This window comes from Schistocerca serialis, chromosome 10, assembly GCF_023864345.2.
Source record: "Schistocerca serialis cubense isolate TAMUIC-IGC-003099 chromosome 10, iqSchSeri2.2, whole genome shotgun sequence".
In the NCBI taxonomy this organism is placed as follows: Eukaryota; Metazoa; Arthropoda; class Insecta; order Orthoptera; family Acrididae; genus Schistocerca; species Schistocerca serialis.
The window spans coordinates 5,588,612-5,595,268 of record NC_064647.1 but is presented as its reverse complement, the minus strand read 5'-3'; positions in this window follow the sequence as shown (position 1 = coordinate 5,595,268).

Here is a 6,657-nt window from a genome sequence, read left to right as displayed (position 1 = left end):
TCGTCATTAGGAGGCGCTGAACGTTACAATTGACTATCATTTTTGCGTCGGATTCGAAAATCTAGACTCACAGGAGAAGGACCAAGTGGTGCCCGAGGCAGCGATATCCCCTTGGAGACAAGTCGGCTGGAGGCCGATGTATTGAATCTCGACGCAATTTGAGTGTTCCATTGTCATTACAAAGCCCTGAACCTTACAATTAACTATCATTTTGGCGTCGGATTCGAAAATCTACTCACAGGAGAAGTTCATACGGTGCTCGAGACAGCAATATACCCCTTGGAGACAAATCGGCTGGAGGACGATGTATAGCATCTCGACGCAATTTGAGTCTTCTATCGTCATTAGGAGGCGCTGAACGTTACAATTCACTATCATTTTTGCGTCGGTTTCGAAAATCTAGGCTCACAGGAGAAAGATCATATTGTGCCCGAGACAGCAATATCCCCTTGGAGACAAGTCGGCTGGAGGACGATGTATTGAATCTCGACGCAATTTGAGTGTTCCATCGTCATTAGAAGGCCCTGAACGTTACAATTAACTATTATTTCAGCGTCGGATTCGAAAATCTAGACTCACAGGGGAACGACCATACGGTGCCCGAGGCAGCTATTGACCCTCGGAGACAAGTCCGTTGGAGGACGATGTATTTGATCGCGACGCAAAATGAGTGTTCCATCGCCATTAGGAGGCCCTGAATGTTACAATTGACTATCATTTTTGCGTCGGATTCGAAAATCTAGACTCACAGGAGAAGGACCAAGTGGTGCCCGAGGCAGCGATATCCCCTTGGAGACAAGTCGGCTGGAGGCCGATGTATTGAATCTCGACGCAATTTGAGTGTTCCATTGTCATTACAAAGCCCTGAACCTTACAATTAACTATCATTTTGGCGTCGGATTCGAAAATCTACTCACAGGAGAAGTTCATACGGTGCTCGAGACAGCAATATACCGCTTGGAGACAAATCGGCTGGAGGACGATGTATAGCATCTCGACGCAATTTGAGTCTTCTATCGTCATTAGGAGGCGCTGAACGTTACAATTCACTATCATTTTTGCGTCGGTTTCGAAAATCTAGGCTCACAGGAGAAAGATCATATTGTGCCCGAGACAGCAATATCCCCTTGGAGACAAGTCGGCTGGAGGACGATGTATTGAATCTCGACGCAATTTGAGTGTTCCATCGTCATTAGAAGGCCCTGAACGTTACAATTAACTATTATTTCAGCGTCGGATTCGAAAATCTAGACTCACAGGGGAACGACCATACGGTGCCCGAGGCAGCTATTGACCCTCGGAGACAAGTCCGTTGGAGGACGATGTATTTGATCGCGACGCAAAATGAGTGTTCCATCGCCATTAGGAGGCCCTGAATGTTACAATTAACTATCAGTTTTTCGTCGGATTCGAAAATCTAAAGTCACAGGAGAACGACCATAAGGTGCCCGAGGCAGCAATAGACCGTTGGAGACAAGTCGGCTGGAGGCCGATGTATTGAATCTCGACGCAATTTTAGTGTTCCATCGTCATTACAAGGCCCTGAACCTTACAATTAACTATCAGTTTCGCGTCGGATTCGAAAATCTACTCACAGGAGAAGTTCATACGGTGCTCGAGACAGCAATATACCCCTTTGAGACAAATCGGCTGGAGGACGATGTATTGAATCTCGACGCAATTTGAGTGTTCCATCGGCATTAGGAGGCCCTGAACGTTAAAATTAACTATCATTTTTGCGTCGGATTCGAAAATCTAGACTCACAGGAGAACGACCATAAGGTGCCCGAAGCACCAATAGACCCTTGGAGACAAGTCGGCTGGAGGCTGATGTATTGAATCTCGACGCAATTTGAGTGTTCCATCGTCATTAGAAGGCCCTGAACGTTACAATTAACTATCATTTTTGCGTCGGATTCGAAAATCTAGACTCACAGGAGAACGACCATAAGGTGGCCGAGGGAGCAATAGACCCTTGGAGACAAGTCGGCTGGAGGACGATGTATTGAATCTCGACGCAATTTGAGAGTTCCATCGTCATTAGGCGACCGTGAACGTTACAATTAACTATCATTTTGGCGTCGGATTCGTAAATCTAGACTTACAAGACAACGACCATATAGTGCCCGAGGCAGCATTAGACCCTTGGAGACAAGTCGGCTGGAGGACGATGTATTGGATCGCGACGCAATTTGAGTGTTCCATCGTCATTAGGAGGCCCTGAATGTTACAATTAACTATCAGTTTTTCGTCGGATTCGAAAATCTAGACTCACAGCAGACGAACCATTTGGTGCCCGAGGCAGCAATATCCCCTTGGAGACAAATCGGCTGGAGGACGATGTATTGAATCCCGACGCAATTTGAGTCTTCTATCGTCATTAGGAGGCGCTGAACGTTACATTTAACTATCATTTTTGCGTCGGATACGAAAATCTAGACACACAGGAGAACGACCATAAGGTGCCCGAGGCAGCAATAGTCCCTTGGAGACAAGTCGGCTGGAGGACGATGTATTGAATCTCGACGGAATTTGAGAGTTCCATCGTCATTAGGCGGCCCTGAACGTTACAATTAACTATCATTCTTGCGTCGGATTCGATAATCTAAACTCACAGGAGAATGACCATAAGGTGCCCGAGGCAGCAACAGACCCTTGGAGACAAGTCGGCTGGAGGCCGATGTATTGAATCTCGACGCAATTTGAGAGTTCCATCATCATTAGGCGGTCCTGAACGTTACAATTAACTATCATTTTGGGGTCGGATTCGATAATCTAAACTCACAGGGGAACAACCATAAAGAGCCGCGGCAGCATTAGACCCTTGGAGACAAGTCGGCTGAAGGACGATGTATTGGATCGCGACGCAATTTGAGTGTTCCATCGTCATTAGGAGGCCCTGAACGTTACAATTAACTATCAGTTTTTCGTGGGATTCGAAAATCTAAACTCACAGGAGAACGACCATAAGGTGCCCGAGGCAGCAATAGACCGTTGGTGAAAAGTTGGCTGGAGGTCGATGTATTGAATCTCGACGCAATTTGAGTGTTCCATCGACATTACAAGGCCCTGAACCTTACAATTAACTATCAGTTTCGCGTCGGATTCGAAAATCTACTCACAGGAGAAGTTCATACGGTGCTCGAGACAGCAATACACCCCTTGGAGACAAATCGGCTGGAGGACGATGTATTGATTCTCGACGCAATTTGAGTCTTCTATCGTCATTAGGAGGCGCTGAACGTTACAATTCACTATCATTTTTGCGTCGGATTCGAAAATCTAGACTCACAGGAGAAGGATCATATTGTGCCCGAGACAGCAATATCCCCTTGGAGACAAGTAGGCTGGAGGACGATGTATTGAATCTCGACGCAATTTGAGTGTTCCATCGTCATTACAAGGCCCTGAACGTTACAATTAACTATCATTTTTGCGTCAGATTCGAAAATCTAGACTCACAGGAGAACGACCATTACGTGCCCGAGGCAGCAATAGACCCTTGGAGACAAGTCGGCTGGAGGACGATGTATTGGATCGCGACGCAATTTGAGTATTCCATCGTCATTAGGAGGCGCTGAACGTTACAATTGACTATCATTTTTGCGTCGGATTCGAAAATCTAGACTCACAGGAGAAGGACCATGTGGTGCCCGAGGCAGCGATATCCCCTTGGAGACAAGTCGGCTGGAGGCCGATGTATTGAATCTCGACGCAATTTGAGTGTTCCATTGTCATTACAAAGCCCTGAACCTTACAATTAACTATCAGTTTCGCGTCGGATTCGAAAATCTACTCACAGGAGAAGTTCATACGGTGCTCGAGACAGCAATATACCCCTTGGAGACAAATCGGCTGGAGGACGATGTATTGAATCTCGACGCAATTTGAGTCTTCTATCGTCATTAGGAGGCGCTGAACGTTACAATTCACTATCATTTTTGCGTCGGTTTCGAAAATCTAGGCTCACAGGAGAAAGATCATATTGTGCCCTAGACAGCAATATCCCCTTGGAGACAAGTCGGCTGGAGGACGATGTATTGAATCTCGACGCAATTTGAGTGTTCCATCGTCATTAGAAGGCCCTGAACGTTACAATTAACTATGATTTTAGCGTCGGATTCGAAAATCTAGACTCACAGGGGAACGACCATACGGTGCCTGAGGCAGCTATTGACCCTCGGAGACAAGTCCGTTGGAGGACGATGTATTTGATCGCGACGCAAAATGAGTGTTCCATCGTCATTAGGATGCCCTGAATGTTATAATTAACTATCAGTTTTTCGTCGGATTCGAAAATCTAAACTCACAGGAGAACGACCATAAGGTGCCCGAGGCAGCAATAGACCGTTGGAGACAAGTCGGCTGGAGGCCGATGTATTGAATCTCGACGCAATTTGAGTGTTCCATCGTCATTAGAAGGCCCTGAACGTTATAATTAACTATAATTTTTGCGTCGGATTCGAAAATCTAGACTCACAGGAGAACGACCATAAGGTGCCCGAGGCTGCAATGGACCCTTGGAGACAAGTCGGCTGGAGGCCGATGTATTGGATCTCGACGCAATTTGAGTGTTCCATCGTCATTAGAAGGCCCTGAACGTTACAATGAACTATGATTTTTGGGTCGGATTCGAAAATCTAGACTCACAGGAGAACGACCATAAGGTGCCCGAGGCAGCAATAGACCCATGGTGACAAGTCGGCTGGAGGCCGATGTGTTGAATCTCGACGCAATTTGAGTGTTCCATCGTCATTAGAAGGCCCTGAACGTTACAATTAACTATCATTTTTGCGTCGGATACGAAAATCTAGACTCACAGGAGAACGACCATAGGGTGCCCGAGGCAGCAACAGACCCTTGGAGACAAATCGGCTGGAGGCCGATGTATTGTACTCACAGGAGAAGTTCATACGGTGCTCGAGACAGCAATATACCCCTTGGAGACAAATCGGCTGGAGGACGATGTATTGAATCTCGACGCAATTTGAGTCTTCTATCGTCATTAGGAGGCGCTGAACGTTACAATTCACTATCATTTTTGCGTCGGATTCGGAAATCTAGACTCACAGGAGAAAGATCATATTGTGCTCGAGACAGCAATATCCCCTTGGAGGCAAGTCGGCTGGAAGCCGATGTATTGAATCTCGACGCAATTTGAGTGTTCCATCGTCATTAGAAGGCCCTGAACGTTACATTTAACTATCATTTATGCGTCGGATTCGAAAATCTAGACTCACAGGAGAACGACCATAAGGTGCCCGAAGCACCAATAGACCCTTGGAGACAAGTCGGCTGGAGGCTGATGTATTGAATCTCGACGCAATTTGAGTGTTCCATCGGCATTAGGAGGCCCTGAACGTTAAAATTAACTATCATTTTTGCGTCGGATTCGAAAATCTAGACTCACAGGAGAACGATCATAAGGTGCCCGAAGCACCAATAGACCCTTGGAGACAAGTCGGCTGGAGGCTGATGTATTGAATCTCGACGCAATTTGAGTGTTCCATCGTCATTAGAAGGCCCTGAACGTTACAATTAACTATCATTTTTGCGTCGGATTCGAAAATCTAGACTCACAGGAGAACGACCATAAGGTGGCCGAGGGAGCAATAGACCCTTGGAGACAAGTCGGCTGGAGGACGATGTTTTGAATCTCGACGCAATTTGAGAGTTCCATCGTCATTAGGCGGCCCTGAACGTTACAATTAACTATCATTTTGGCGTCGGATTCGTAAATCTAGACTTACAAGACAACGACCATATAGTGCCCGAGGCAGCATTAGACCCTTGGAGACAAGTCGGCTGGAGGACGATGTATTGGATCGCGACGCAATTTGAGTGTTCCATCGTCATTAGGAGGCCCTGAATGTTACAATTAACTATCAGTTTTTCGTCGGATTCGAAAATCTAGACTCACAGCAGACGAACCATTTGGTGCCCGAGGCAGCAATATCCCCTTGGAGACAAATCGGCTGGAGGACGATGTATTGAATCCCGACGCAATGTGAGTCTTCTATCGTCATTAGGAGGCGCTGAAGGTTACAATTAACTATCATTTTTGCGTCGGATACGAAAATCTAGACACACAGGAGAACGACCATAAGGTGCCCGAGGCAGCAATAGACCCTTGGAGACAAGTCGGCTGGAGGACGATGTATTGAATCTCGACGGAATTTGAGAGTTCCATCGTCATTAGGCGGCCCTGAACGTTACAATTAACTATCATTCTTGCGTCGGATTCGATAATCTAAACTCACAGGAGAACGACCATAAGGTGCCCGAGGCAGCAACAGACCCTTGGAGACAAGTCGGCTGGAGGCCGATGTATTGAATCTCGACGCAATTTGAGAGTTCCATCATCATTAGGCGGTCCTGAACGTTACAATTAACTATCATTTTGGGGTCGGATTCGATAATCTAAACTCACAGGGGAACGACCATAAAGAGCCCGCGGCAACATTAGACCCTTGGAGACAAGTCGGCTGAAGGACGATGTATTGGATCGCGACGCAATTTGAGTGTCCATCGTCATTAGGAGGCCCTGAACGTTACAATTAACTATCAGTTTTTCGTCGGATTCGAAAATCTAAACTCACAGGAGAACGACCATAAGGTGCCCGAGGCAGCAATAGACCGTTGGAGACAAGTCGGCTG